We start from the raw sequence: 13,178 nt of genomic DNA on the forward strand, positions 1-13,178 counted from the left end.
TAAGGCGTCAGATTTAAGCTCTGATCCTCGTATGAGGGCGTGGGCTCGAACCCCACTTCTGACTGCGATTTGTTTTACTTTAATAATATGTATCTCATGCTCAGGAAAGGCTTCTCTAGTATGGCAACAAGTGAGTACCTTTATGGAGCATAGAATTCCGAGAGGTATTTCGGGGTGGTACTATAGCTACATTTTCAAGGAAAACGTTTAAAAGTGTGTCAGGATGGCCGAGTGGTCTAAGGCGTCAGATTTAACCTCTGATCCGCGTGTGAGGGTGTGGGTTCGAACCCCTCTTCTGACAACGATTTGATTCATTTTGATTACATGGATCTCATGATCAGAAAAGTCAACAAAATTGTAGCTCTATGCTCTATGGAGCATAGAGTTCCGAGAGGTATTTTGGTGTTGTAATATAGCTACATTTTCAAGGAAAACCTTGAAAAGCTTGTCAGGATGGCTGAGTGGTCTAAGGCTTCAGATTTAAGCTCTGATCCTCGTGGGTTCGAACCCTTCTTCTGACAACGATTTGTTTCATTTTAATAACATGTATTTCATGATCAGAAAAGGCTTCTCTAGTATGGCAACAAGTGAGTAGCTCTATGGAGCATAGAGTTCCGAGAGGTATTTCGGGGTGTTACTATAGCTTCATTTTCACGGAAAACGTTCAAAATCGTGTCAGGATGGCCGAGTGGTCAAAGGCATCAGATTTAAGCTCTGATCCTCGTATGAGGGCGTGGGTTCGAACCCTTCTTCTGATAACGATTTGTTTTACTTTAATAACATATGTATCTCATGCTCAGGAAAGGCTTCTCTAGTATGGCAACATGTGAGTAGCTTTATGGAGCATAGAATTCCGAGAGGTGTTTCGGGGTTGTACTATAGCTTCATTTTCACGGAAAACGTTCAATAGCGTGTCATGATGGCCGAGTGGTCTAAGGCGTCAGATTTAAGCTGTGATCCTCGTATGAGGGCGTGGGTTCGAACCCTTCTTCTGACAACGATTTGTTTCATTTTAATAACATGTATTTCATGATCAGAAAAGGCTTCTCTAGTATGGCAACAAGTGAGTAGCTCTATGGAGCATAGAGTTCCGAGAGGTATTTTGGTGTTGTAATATAGCTACATTTTCAAGGAAAACTTTGAAAAGCGTGTCAGTATGGCCGAGTGGTCTAAGGCGTCAGATTTAAGCTCTGATCCTCGTATGAGGGCGTGGGTTCGAACCCTTCTTCTGACAACGATTTGTTTCATTTTAATAACATGTATCTCATGCTCAGGAAAGGCTTCTCTAGTATGGCAACAAGTGAGTAGCTTTATGGAGCATAGAATTCCGAGAGGTATTTTGGTGTTGTAATATAGCTTCATTTTCAAGGAAAACGTTTAAAAGCGTGTCAGGATGGCCGAGTGGTCTAAGGCGTCAGATTTAAGCTCTGATCCTCGTATGAGGGCGTGGGTTCGAACCCCACGTCTGACAACGATTTGTTTTACTTTAATAACATGTATCTCATGCTCAGGAAAGGCTTCTCTAGTATGGCAACAAGTGAGTAGCTTTATGGAGCATAGAATTCCGAGAGGTATTTCGGGGTGGTACTATAGCTTCATTTTCAAGGAAAACGTTTGAAAGCGTGTCAGGATGGCCGAGTGGTCTAAGGCGTCAGATTTAAGCTCTGATCCGCGTATGAGGGTGTGGGTTCGAACCCCTCTTCTGACAACGATTTGTTTCATTTTAATAACTTGTATCTCATGCTCAGGAAAAGCCTCTCTAGTATGGCAACAAGTGAGTAGCTTTATGGAGCATAGAATTCCGAGAGGTGTTTCGGGGTTGTACTATAGCTTCATTTTCACGGAAAACCTTGAAAAGCGTGTCAGGATGGCCGAGTGGTCTAAGGCGTCAGATTTAAGCTCTGATCCTCGTATGAGGGCGTGGGTTCGAACCCCACGTCTGACAACGATTTGTTTTACTTTAATAACATGTATCTCATGCTCAGGAAAGGCTTCTCTAGTATGGCAACAAGTGAGTAGCTTTATGGAGCATAGAATTCCGAGAGGTATTTCGGGGTGGTACTATAGCTTCATTTTCAAGGAAAACGTTTAAAAGCGTGTCAGGATGGCCGAGTGGTCTAAGGCGTCAGATTTAAGCTCTGATCCGCGTATGAGGGTGTGGGTTCGAACCACTCTTCTGACAACGATTTGTTTCATTTTAATAACTTGTATCTCATGCTCAGGAAAAGCCTCTCTAGTATGGCAACAAGTGAGTAGCTTTATGGAGCATAGAATTCCGAGGTGTTTCGGGGTTGTACTATAGCTTCATTTTCACGGAAAACGTTCAATAGCGTGTCAAGATGGCCGAGTGGTCTAAGGCGTCAGATTTAAGCTGTGATCCTCGTATGAGGGCGTGGGTTCGAACCCTTCTTCTGACAACGATTTGTTTCATTTTAATAACATGTATTTCATGATCAGAAAAGGCTTCTCTAGTATGGCAACAAGTGAGTAGCTCTATGGAGCATAGAGTTCTGAGAGGTATTTTGGTGTTGTAATATAGCTACATTTTCAAGGAAAACTTTGAAAAGCGTGTCAGTATGGCCGAGTGGTCTAAGGCGTCAGATTTAAGCTCTGATCCTCGTATGAGGGCGTGGGTTCGAACCCTTCTTCTGACAACGATTTGTTTCATTTTAATAACATGTATTTCATGATCAGAAAAGGCTTCTCTAGTATGGCAACAAGTGAGTAGCTTTATGGAGCATAGAATTCCGAGAGGTATTTTGGTGTTGTACTGTAGCTAAATGTTCAAGGAAAACGTTTGAAAGCGTGTCAGGATGGCTGAGTGGTCTAAGGCGTCAAATTTAAGCTCTGATCCTCGTATGAGGGCGTGGGTTCGAACCCTTCTTCTGACAACGATTTGTTTCATTTTAATAACATGTATCTCATGCTCAGGAAAAGCCTCTCTAGTATGGCAACAAGTGAGTAGCTTTATGGAGCATAGAATTCCGAGAGGTGTTTCGGGGTTGTACTATAGCTTCATTTTCACGGAAAACGTTCAATAGCGTGTCAAGATGGCCGAGTGGTCTAAGGCGTCAGATTTAAGCTGTGATCCTCGTATGAGGGCGTGGGCTCGAACCCTTCTTCTGACAACGATTTGTTTCATTTTAATAACATGTATTTCATGATCAGAAAAGGCTTCTCTAGTATGGCAACAAGTGAGTAGCTCTATGGAGCATAGAGTTCTGAGAGGTATTTTGGTGTTGTAATATAGCTACATTTTCAAGGAAAACTTTGAAAAGCGTGTCAGTATGGCCGAGTGGTCTAAGGCGTCAGATTTAAGCTCTGATCCTCGTATGAGGGCGTGGGTTCGAACCCTTCTTCTGACAACGATTTGTTTCATTTTAATAACATGTATTTCATGATCAGAAAAGGCTTCTCTAGTATGGCAACAAGTGAGTAGCTCTATGGAGCATAGAGTTCCGAGAGGTATTTTGGTGTTGTAATATAGCTACATTTTCAAGGAAAACTTTGAAAAGCGTGTCAGTATGGCCGAGTGGTCTAAGGCGTCAGATTTAAGCTCTGATCCTCGTATGAGGGCGTGGGTTCGAACCCCACTTCTGACAACGATTTGTTCATTTTAATAACTTGTATCTCATGCTCAGGAAAAGCCTCTCTAGTATGGCAACAAGTGAGTAGCTCTTTGGAGCATGGAGTTCCGAGAGGTATTTTGGTGTTGTACTATAGCTACATTTTCAAGGAAAACTTAGAAAAGCGTGTCAGGATGGCCGAGTGGTCTAAGGCGTCAGATTTAAGCTCTGATCCTCGTATGAGGGCGTGGGCTCGAACCCCACTTCTGACTGCGATTTGTTTTACTTTAATAATATGTATCTCATGCTCAGGAAAGGCTTCTCTAGTATGGCAACAAGTGAGTACCTTTATGGAGCATAGAATTCCGAGAGGTATTTCGGGGTGGTACTATAGCTTCATTTTCAAGGAAAACGTTCAAAATCGTGTCACGAAGGCCGAGTGGTCTAAGGCGTCAGATTTAAGCTCTGATCCTCGTATGAGGGCGTGGGTTCGAACCCCACTACTGACAACGATTTGTTTCATTTTAATAACATGTATCTCATGATCAGAAAAGGCTTCTCTAGTATGGCAACAAGTGAGTAGCTCTATGGAGCATAGAGTTCCGAGAGGTATTTTGGTGTTGTAATATAGCTATATTTTCAAGGAAAACTTTGAAAAGCGTGTCAGTATGGCCGAGTGGTCTAAGGCGACAGATTTAAGCTCTGATCCTCGTATGAGGGCGTGGGTTCGAACCCCACTTCTGACAACGATTTGTTTCATTTTAATAACATGTATCTCATGATCAGAAAAGGCTTCTCTAGTATGGCAACAAGTGAGTAGCTTTATGGAGCATAGAATTCCGAGAGGTATTTCGGGGTGGTACTATAGCTTCATTTTCAAGGAAAACATTTGAAAGCGTTTCAGGATGGCCGAGTGGTCTAAGGCGTCAGATTTAAGCTCTGATCCGCGTATGAGGGTGTGGGTTCGAACCCCTCTTCTGACAACGATTTGTTTCATTTTAATAACTTGTATCTCATGCTCAGGAAAAGCCTCTCTAGTATGGCAACAAGTGAGTAGCTTTATGGAGCATAGAATTCCGAGAGGTGTTTCGGGGTTGTACTATAGCTTCATTTTCACGGAAAACGTTCAAGAGTGTGTCAAGATGGCCGAGTGGTCTAAGGCGTCAGATTTAAGCTGTGATCCTCGTATGAGGGCGTGGGTTCGAACCCCACTTCTGACAACGATTTGTTTCATTTTAATAACATGTATCTCATGATCAGAAAAGGCTTCTCTATTATGGCAACATGTGAGTAGCTTTATGGAGCATAGAATGCCGAGAGGTATTTCGGGGTGGTACTATAGCTACATTTTCACGGAAAACGTTCAAAATCGTGTCAGGATGGCCGAGTGGTCAAAGGCGTCAGATTTAAGCTCTGATCCTCGTATGAGGGCGTGGGTTCGAACCCCACTTCTGACAACGATTTGTTCATTTTAATAACTTGTATCTCATGCTCAGGAAAAGCCTCTCTAGTATGGCAACAAGTGAGTAGCTCTTTGGAGCATGGAGTTCCGAGAGGTATTTTGGTGTTGTACTATAGCTACATTTTCAAGGAAAACTTTGAAAAGCGTGTCAGGATGGCCGAGTGGTCTAAGGCGTCAGATTTAAGCTCTGATCCTCGTATGAGGGCGTGCGTTCGAACCCCACTTCTGACTGCGATTTGTTTTACTTTAATAATATGTATCTCATGCTCAGGAAAGGCATCTCTAGTATGGCAACAAGTGAGTAGCTTTATGGAGCATAGAATTCCGAGAGGTGTTTCGGGGTTGTACTATAGCTTCATTTTCACGGAAAACGTTCAAGAGTGTGTCAAGATGGCCGAGTGGTCTAAGGCGTCAGATTTAAGCTGTGATCCTCGTATGAGGGCGTGGGTTCGAACCCCACTTCTGACAACGATTTGTTCATTTTAATAACTTGTATCTCATGCTCAGGAAAAGCCTCTCTAGTATGGCAACAAGTGAGTAGCTCTTTGGAGCATGGAGTTCCGAGAGGTATTTTGGTGTTGTACTATAGCTACATTTTCAAGGAAAACTTTGAAAAGCGTGTCAGGATGGCCGAGTGGTCTAAGGCGTCAGATTTAAGCTCTGATCCTCGTATGAGGGCGTGGGTTCGAACCCCACTTCTGACTGCGATTTGTTTTACTTTAATAATATGTATCTCATGCTCAGGAAAGGCTTCTCTAGTATGGCAACAAGTGAGTACCTTTATGGAGCATAGAATTCCGAGAGGTATTTCGGGGTGGTACTATAGCTTCATTTTCAAGGAAAACGTTTAAAAGCGTGTCAGGATGGCCGAGTGGTCTAAGGCGTCAGATTTAACCTCTGATCCGCGTGTGAGGGTTTGGGTTCGAACCCCTCTTCTGACAACGATTTGATTCATTTTAATTACATGGATCTCATGATCAGAAAAGGCAACAAAAGTGTAGCTCTATGGAGCATAGAGTTCCGAGAGATATTTTGGTGTTGTAATATAGCTACATTTCAAGGAAAACCTTGAAAAGCGTGTCAGGATGGCTGAGTGGTCTAAGGCGTCAAATTTAAGCTCTGATCCTCGTATGAGGGCGTGGGTTCGAACCCTTCTTCTGACAACGATTTGTTTCATTTTAATAACATGTATTTCATGATCAGAAAAGGCTTCTCTAGTATGGCAACAAGTGAGTAGCTCTATGGAGCATAGAATTCCGAGAGGTATTTCGGGGTGGTACTATAGCTTCATTTTCACGGAAAACGTTCAAAATCATGTCAGGATGGCCGAGTGGTCAAAGGCGTCAGATTTAAGCTCTGATCCTCGTATGAGGGCGTGGGTTCGAACCCCACTTCTGACAATGATTTGTTCATTTTAATAACTTGTATCTCATGCTCAGGAAAAGCCTCTCTAGTATGGCAACAAGTGAGTAGCTTTATGGAGCATAGAATTCCGAGAGGTGTTTCGGGGTTGTACTATAGCTTCATTTTCACGGAAAACGTTCAATAGCGTGTCAAGATGGCCGAGTGGTCTAAGGCGTCAGATTTAAGCTGTGATCCTCGTATGAGGGCGTGGGTTCGAACCCTTTTTCTGACAACGATTTGTTTCATTTTAATAACATGTATTTCATGATCAGAAAAGGCTTCTCTAGTATGGCAACAAGTGAGTAGCTCTATGGAGCATAGAGTTCCGAGAGGTATTTTGGTGTTGTAATATAGCTACATTTTCAAGGAAAACTTTGAAATGCGTGTCAGTATGGCCGAGTGGTCTAAGGCGTCAGATTTAAGCTCTGATCCTCGTATGAGGGCGTGGGTTCGAACCCTTCTTCTGACAACGATTTGTTTCATTTTAATAACATGTATTTCATGATCAGAAAAGGCTTCTCTAGTATGGCAACAAGTGAGTAGCTCTATGGAGCATAGAGTTCCGAGAGGTATTTTGGTGTTGTACTATAGCTAAATGTTCAAGGAAAACGTTTGAAAGCGTGTCAGGATGGCCGAGTGGTCTAAGGCGTCAGATTTAAGCTCTGATCCTCGTATGAGGGCGTGGGTTCGAACCCTTCTTCTGACAACGATTTGTTTCATTTTAATAACATGTATTTCATGATCAGAAAAGGCTTCTCTAGTATGGCAACATGTGAGTAGCTTTATGGAGCATAGAATTCCTAGAGGTATTTCGGGGTGGTACTATAGCTTCATTTTCAAGGAAAACGTGTAAAAGCGTGTCAGGATGGCCGAGTGGTCTAAGGCGTCAGATTTAAGCTCTGATCCTCGTATGGGGGCGTGGGCTCGAACTCCACTTCTGACAACGATTTGTTTTACTTTAATAACATGTATCTTATGCTCAGGAAAGGCTTCTCTAGTATGGCAACAAGTGAGTAGCTTTATGGAGCATAGAATTCCGAGAGGTATTTCGGGGTGGTACTATAGCTTCATTTTCAAGGAAAACGTTTAAATGATTGTCAGGATGGCCGAGTGGTCTAAGGCGTCAGATTTAAGCTCTGATCCGCGTATGAGGGTGTGGGTTCGAACCCCACTTCTGACAAAGATTTGTTTCATTTTAATAACATGTATCTCATGATCAGAAAAGGCTTCTCTAGTATGGCAACAAGTAAGTAGCTCTATGGAGCACAGAGTTCCGAGAGGTATTTTGGTGTTGTACTATAGCTAAATGTTCAAGGAAAACGTTTAAAAGCGTGTCAGGATGGCCGAGTGGTCTAAGGCGTCAGATTTAAGCTCTGATCATCGTATGAGGGCGTGGGTTCGAACCCCACTTCTGACAACGATTTGCTTTTTTTTAATAACATGTATCTCATGCTCAGGAAAGGCTTCTCTAGTATGGCAACAAGTGAGTAGCTTTATGGAGCACAGAATTCCGAGAGGTATTTCGGGGTGGTACTATAGCTTCAATTTCACGGAAAACGTTCAAAATCGTGTCACGAAGGCCGAGTGGTCTAAGGCGTCAGATTTAAGCTCTGATCCTCGTATGAGGGCGTGGGTTCGAACCCCACTTCTGACAACGATTTGTTTCATTTTAATAACATGTATCTCATGATCAGAAAAGGCTTCTCTAGTATGGCAACAAGTGAGTAGCTCTATGGAGCATAGAGTTCCGAGAGGTGTTTTGGTGTTGTACTATAGCTAAATGTTCAAGGAAAACGTTTGAAAGCGTGTCAGGATGGCCGAGTGGTCTAAGGCGTCAGATTTAAGCTCTGATCCTCGTATGAGGGCGTGGGTTCGAACCCCACTTCTGACAACGATTTGTTTTACTTTAATAACATGTATCTCATGCTCAGGAAAAGCTTCTCTAGTATGGCAACAAGTGAGTAGCTTTATGGAGCATAGAATTCCGAGAGGTATTTCGGGGTGGTACTATAGCTTCAATTTCACGGAAAACGTTCAAAATCGTGTCACGAAGGCCGAGTGGTCTAAGGCGTCAGATTTAAGCTCTGATCCTCGTATGAGGGCGTGGGTTCGAACCCCACTTCTGACAACGATTTGTTTCATTTTAATAACATGTATCTCATGATCAGAAAAGGCTTCTCTAGTATGGCAACAAGTGAGTAGCTCTATGGAGCATAGAGTTCCGAGAGGTATTTTGGTGTTGTACTATATCTAAATGTTCAAGGAAAACGTTTAAAAGCGTGTCAGGATGGCCGAGTGGTCTAAGGCGTCAGATTTAAGCTCTGATCCTCGAATGAGGGCGTGGGTTCGAACCCCACTTCTGACTGCGATTTGTTTTACTTTAATAATATGTATCTCATGCTCAGGAAAGGCTTCTCTAGTATGGCAACAAGTGAGTACCTTTATGGAGCATAGAATTCCGAGAGGTATTTCGGGGTGGTACTATAGCTTCATTTTCAAGGAAAACGTTTAAAAGCGTGTCAGGATGGCCGAGTGGTCTAAGGCGTCAGATTTAAGCTCTGATCATCGTATGAGGGCGTGGGTTCGAACCCCACTTCTGACAACGATTTGTTTTACTTTAATAACATGTATCTCATGCTTAGGAAAGGCTTCTCTAGTATGGCAACAAGTGAGTAGCTTTGTGGAGCATAGAATTCCGAGAGGTATTTCGGGGTGGTACTATAGCTTCAATTTCACGGAAAACGTTCAAAATCGTGTCACGAAGGCCGAGTGGTCTAAGGCGTCAGATTTAAGCTCTGATCCTCGTGTGAGGGCGTGGGTTCGAACCCCACTTCTGACAACGATTTGTTTCATTTTAATAACATGTATCTCATGATCAGAAAAGGCTTCTCTAGTATGGCAACAAGTGAGTAGCTCTATGGAGCATAGAGTTCCGAGAGGTATTTTGGTGTTGTAATATAGCTACATTTTCAAGGAAAACTTTGAAAAGCGTGTCAGTATGGCCGAGTGGTCTAAGGCGTCAGATTTAAGCTCTGATCCTCGTATGAGGGCGTGGGTTCGAACCCTTCTTCTGACAACGATTTGTTTCATTTTAATAACATGTATTTCATGATCAGAAAAGGCTTCTCTAGTATGGCAACAAGTGAGTAGCTCTATGGAGCATAGAGTTCCGAGAGATATTTTGGTGTTGTACTATAGCTAAATGTTCAAGGAAAACGTTTGAAAGCGTGTCAGGATGGCCGAGTGGTCTAAGGCGTCAGATTTAAGCTCTGATCCTCGTATGAGGGCGTGGGTTCGAACCCCACTTCTGACAACGATTTGTTTTCCTTTAATAACATGTATCTCATGCCCAGGAAAGGCTTCTCTAGTATGGCAACAAGTGAGTAGCTTTATGGAGCATAGAATTCCGAGAGGTATTTCGGGGTGGTACTATAGCTTCAATTTCACGGAAAACGTTCAAAATCCTGTCACGAAGGCCGAGTGGTCTAAGGCGTCAGATTTAAGCTCTGATCCTCGTATGAGGGCGTGGGTTCGAACCCCACTTCTAACAACGATTTGTTCATTTTAATAACTTGTATCTCATGCTCAGGAAAGGCTTCTCTAGTATGGCAACATGTGAGTAGCTTTATGGAGCATAGAATTCCTAGAGGTATTTCGGGGTGGTACTATAGCTTCATTTTCAAGGAAAACGTTTAAAAGCGTGTCATGATGGCCGAGTGGTCTAAGGCGTCAGATTTAAGCTCTGATCCTCGTATGAGGGCGTGGGTTCGAACCCCACTTCTGACTGCGATTTGTTTTACTTTAATAATATGTATCTCATGCTCAGGAAAGGCTTCTCTAGTATGGCAACAAGTGAGTAGCTCTATGGAGCATAGAGTTCCGAGAGGTATTTTGGTGTTGTACTATATCTAAATGTTCAAGGAAAACGTTTAAAAGCGTGTCAGGATGGCCGAGTGGTCTAAGGCGTCAGATTTAAGCTCTGATCCTCGAATGAGGGCGTGGGTTCGAACCCCACTTCTGACTGCGATTTGTTTTACTTTAATAATATGTATCTCATGCTCAGGAAAGGCTTCTCTAGTATGGCAACAAGTGAGTACCTTTATGGAGCATAGAATTCCGAGAGGTATTTCGGGGTGGTACTATAGCTTCATTTTCAAGGAAAACGTTTAAAAGCGTGTCAGGATGGCCGAGTGGTCTAAGGCGTCAGATTTAAGCTCTGATCATCGTATGAGGGCGTGGGTTCGAACCCCACTTCTGACAACGATTTGTTTCATTTTAATAACATGTATCTCATGATCAGAAAAGGCTTCTCTAGTATGGCAACAAGTGAGTAGCTCTATGGAGCATAGAGTTCCGAGAGGTATTTTGGTGTTGTAATATAGCTACATTTTCAAGGAAAACTTTGAAAAGCGTGTCAGTATGGCCGAGTGGTCTAAGGCGTCAGATTTAAGCTCTGATCCTCGTATGAGGGCGTGGGTTCGAACCCTTCTTCTGACAACGATTTGTTTCATTTTAATAACATGTATTTCATGATCAGAAAAGGCTTCTCTAGTATGGCAAGAAGTGAGTAGCTCTATGGAGCATAGAGTTCCGAGAGATATTTTGGTGTTGTACTATAGCTAAATGTTCAAGGAAAACGTTTGAAAGCGTGTCAGGATGGCCGAGTGGTCTAAGGCGTCAGATTTAAGCTCTGATCCTCGTATGAGGGCGTGGGTTCGAACCCCACTTCTGACAACGATTTGTTTTCCTTTAATAACATGTATCTCATGCCCAGGAAAGGCTTCTCTAGTATGGCAACAAGTGAGTAGCTTTATGGAGCATAGAATTCCGAGAGGTATTTCGGGGTGGTACTATAGCTTCAATTTCACGGAAAACGTTCAAAATCCTGTCACGAAGGCCGAGTGGTCTAAGGCGTCAGATTTAAGCTCTGATCCTCGTATGAGGGCGTGGGTTCGAACCCCACTTCTAACAACGATTTGTTCATTTTAATAACTTGTATCTCATGCTCAGGAAAGGCTTCTCTAGTATGGCAACATGTGAGTAGCTTTATGGAGCATAGAATTCCTAGAGGTATTTCGGGGTGGTACTATAGCTTCATTTTCAAGGAAAACGTTTAAAAGCGTGTCATGATGGCCGAGTGGTCTAAGGCGTCAGATTTAAGCTCTGATCCTCGTATGAGGGCGTGGGTTCGAACCCCACTTCTGACTGCGATTTGTTTTACTTTAATAATATGTATCTCATGCTCAGGAAAGGCTTCTCTAGTATGGCAACAAGTGAGTAGCTCTATGGAGCATAGAGTTCCGAGAGGTATTTTGGTGTTGTACTATATCTAAATGTTCAAGGAAAACGTTTAAAAGCGTGTCAGGATGGCCGAGTGGTCTAAGGCGTCAGATTTAAGCTCTGATCCTCGAATGAGGGCGTGGGTTCGAACCCCACTTCTGACAACGATTTGTTTTACTTTAATAACATGTATCTCATGCTCAGGAAAAGCTTCTCTAGTATGGCAACAAGTGAGTAGCTTTATGGAGCATAGAATTCCGAGAGGTATTTCGGGGTGGTACTATAGCTTCAATTTCACGGAAAACGTTCAAAATCGTGTCACGAAGGCCGAGTGGTCTAAGGCGTCAGATTTAAGCTCTGATCCTCGTATGAGGGCGTGGGTTCGAACCCCACTTCTGACAACGATTTGTTTCATTTTAATAACATGTATCTCATGATCAGAAAAGGCTTCTCTAGTATGGCAACAAGTGAGTAGCTCTATGGAGCATAGAGTTCCGAGAGGTATTTTGGTGTTGTACTATATCTAAATGTTCAAGGAAAACGTTTAAAAGCGTGTCAGGATGGCCGAGTGGTCTAAGGCGTCAGATTTAAGCTCTGATCCTCGAATGAGGGCGTGGGTTCGAACCCCACTTCTGACTGCGATTTGTTTTACTTTAATAATATGTATCTCATGCTCAGGAAAGGCTTCTCTAGTATGGCAACAAGTGAGTACCTTTATGGAGCATAGAATTCCGAGAGGTATTTCGGGGTGGTACTATAGCTTCATTTTCAAGGAAAACGTTTAAAAGCGTGTCAGGATGGCCGAGTGGTCTAAGGCGTCAGATTTAAGCTCTGATCATCGTATGAGGGCGTGGGTTCGAACCCCACTTCTGACAACGATTTGTTTTACTTTAATAACATGTATCTCATGCTTAGGAAAGGCTTCTCTAGTATGGCAACAAGTGAGTAGCTTTGTGGAGCATAGAATTCCGAGAGGTATTTCGGGGTGGTACTATAGCTTCAATTTCACGGAAAACGTTCAAAATCGTGTCACGAAGGCCGAGTGGTCTAAGGCGTCAGATTTAAGCTCTGATCCTCGTGTGAGGGCGTGGGTTCGAACCCCACTTCTGACAACGATTTGTTTCATTTTAATAACATGTATCTCATGATCAGAAAAGGCTTCTCTAGTATGGCAACAAGTGAGTAGCTCTATGGAGCATAGAGTTCCGAGAGGTATTTTGGTGTTGTAATATAGCTACATTTTCAAGGAAAACTTTGAAAAGCGTGTCAGTATGGCCGAGTGGTCTAAGGCGTCAGATTTAAGCTCTGATCCTCGTATGAGGGCGTGGGTTCGAACCCCACTTCTGACAACGATTTGTTTTCCTTTAATAACATGTATCTCATGCCCAGGAAAGGCTTCTCTAGTATGGCAACAAGTGAGTAGCTTTATGGAGCATAGAATTCCGAGAGGTATTTCGGGGTGGTAC

At 43.0% G+C, this 13,178-nt stretch overlaps 18 non-coding genes across 18 annotated transcripts; all 18 read left to right on the forward strand.

The window, feature by feature from the left end:
- The first annotated feature begins 1,387 nt into the window (after positions 1 to 1,387).
- Positions 1,388 to 1,471, forward strand: TRNAL-UAA (transfer RNA leucine (anticodon UAA)). Its single transcript has one exon. It is a non-coding gene; the product is annotated as a tRNA-Leu (tRNA).
- A 390-nt stretch (positions 1,472 to 1,861) lies between these two features.
- Positions 1,862 to 1,945, forward strand: TRNAL-UAA (transfer RNA leucine (anticodon UAA)). Its single transcript has one exon. It is a non-coding gene; the product is annotated as a tRNA-Leu (tRNA).
- A 1,573-nt stretch (positions 1,946 to 3,518) lies between these two features.
- Positions 3,519 to 3,602, forward strand: TRNAL-UAA (transfer RNA leucine (anticodon UAA)). The gene has a single exon. It is a non-coding gene; the product is annotated as a tRNA-Leu (tRNA).
- Positions 3,603 to 4,939: 1,337 nt separating this feature from the next.
- On the forward strand, positions 4,940 to 5,023 carry TRNAL-UAA (transfer RNA leucine (anticodon UAA)). The gene has a single exon. It is a non-coding gene; the product is annotated as a tRNA-Leu (tRNA).
- A 625-nt stretch (positions 5,024 to 5,648) lies between these two features.
- TRNAL-UAA (transfer RNA leucine (anticodon UAA)) lies at positions 5,649 to 5,732 on the forward strand. Its single transcript has one exon. It is a non-coding gene; the product is annotated as a tRNA-Leu (tRNA).
- Positions 5,733 to 6,344: 612 nt separating this feature from the next.
- Positions 6,345 to 6,428, forward strand: TRNAL-UAA (transfer RNA leucine (anticodon UAA)). The gene has a single exon. It is a non-coding gene; the product is annotated as a tRNA-Leu (tRNA).
- Positions 6,429 to 7,765: 1,337 nt separating this feature from the next.
- On the forward strand, positions 7,766 to 7,849 carry TRNAL-UAA (transfer RNA leucine (anticodon UAA)). Its single transcript has one exon. It is a non-coding gene; the product is annotated as a tRNA-Leu (tRNA).
- Positions 7,850 to 8,239: 390 nt separating this feature from the next.
- TRNAL-UAA (transfer RNA leucine (anticodon UAA)) lies at positions 8,240 to 8,323 on the forward strand. The gene has a single exon. It is a non-coding gene; the product is annotated as a tRNA-Leu (tRNA).
- A 390-nt stretch (positions 8,324 to 8,713) lies between these two features.
- TRNAL-UAA (transfer RNA leucine (anticodon UAA)) lies at positions 8,714 to 8,797 on the forward strand. Its single transcript has one exon. It is a non-coding gene; the product is annotated as a tRNA-Leu (tRNA).
- Positions 8,798 to 8,950: 153 nt separating this feature from the next.
- TRNAL-UAA (transfer RNA leucine (anticodon UAA)) lies at positions 8,951 to 9,034 on the forward strand. The gene has a single exon. It is a non-coding gene; the product is annotated as a tRNA-Leu (tRNA).
- A 627-nt stretch (positions 9,035 to 9,661) lies between these two features.
- On the forward strand, positions 9,662 to 9,745 carry TRNAL-UAA (transfer RNA leucine (anticodon UAA)). The gene has a single exon. It is a non-coding gene; the product is annotated as a tRNA-Leu (tRNA).
- A 626-nt stretch (positions 9,746 to 10,371) lies between these two features.
- Positions 10,372 to 10,455, forward strand: TRNAL-UAA (transfer RNA leucine (anticodon UAA)). The gene has a single exon. It is a non-coding gene; the product is annotated as a tRNA-Leu (tRNA).
- A 153-nt stretch (positions 10,456 to 10,608) lies between these two features.
- Positions 10,609 to 10,692, forward strand: TRNAL-UAA (transfer RNA leucine (anticodon UAA)). Its single transcript has one exon. It is a non-coding gene; the product is annotated as a tRNA-Leu (tRNA).
- Positions 10,693 to 11,082: 390 nt separating this feature from the next.
- Positions 11,083 to 11,166, forward strand: TRNAL-UAA (transfer RNA leucine (anticodon UAA)). Its single transcript has one exon. It is a non-coding gene; the product is annotated as a tRNA-Leu (tRNA).
- Positions 11,167 to 11,792: 626 nt separating this feature from the next.
- Positions 11,793 to 11,876, forward strand: TRNAL-UAA (transfer RNA leucine (anticodon UAA)). Its single transcript has one exon. It is a non-coding gene; the product is annotated as a tRNA-Leu (tRNA).
- A 390-nt stretch (positions 11,877 to 12,266) lies between these two features.
- TRNAL-UAA (transfer RNA leucine (anticodon UAA)) lies at positions 12,267 to 12,350 on the forward strand. Its single transcript has one exon. It is a non-coding gene; the product is annotated as a tRNA-Leu (tRNA).
- A 153-nt stretch (positions 12,351 to 12,503) lies between these two features.
- On the forward strand, positions 12,504 to 12,587 carry TRNAL-UAA (transfer RNA leucine (anticodon UAA)). Its single transcript has one exon. It is a non-coding gene; the product is annotated as a tRNA-Leu (tRNA).
- Positions 12,588 to 12,977: 390 nt separating this feature from the next.
- On the forward strand, positions 12,978 to 13,061 carry TRNAL-UAA (transfer RNA leucine (anticodon UAA)). Its single transcript has one exon. It is a non-coding gene; the product is annotated as a tRNA-Leu (tRNA).
- The last annotated feature ends 117 nt before the right edge of the window (positions 13,062 to 13,178 follow it).

Source organism: Phalangium opilio, unplaced genomic scaffold (assembly GCF_054372755.1).
Source record: "Phalangium opilio isolate 3A_F unplaced genomic scaffold, DU_Popi_V2 ptg000039l_2, whole genome shotgun sequence".
NCBI lineage: Eukaryota > Metazoa > Arthropoda > Arachnida > Opiliones > Phalangiidae > Phalangium > Phalangium opilio.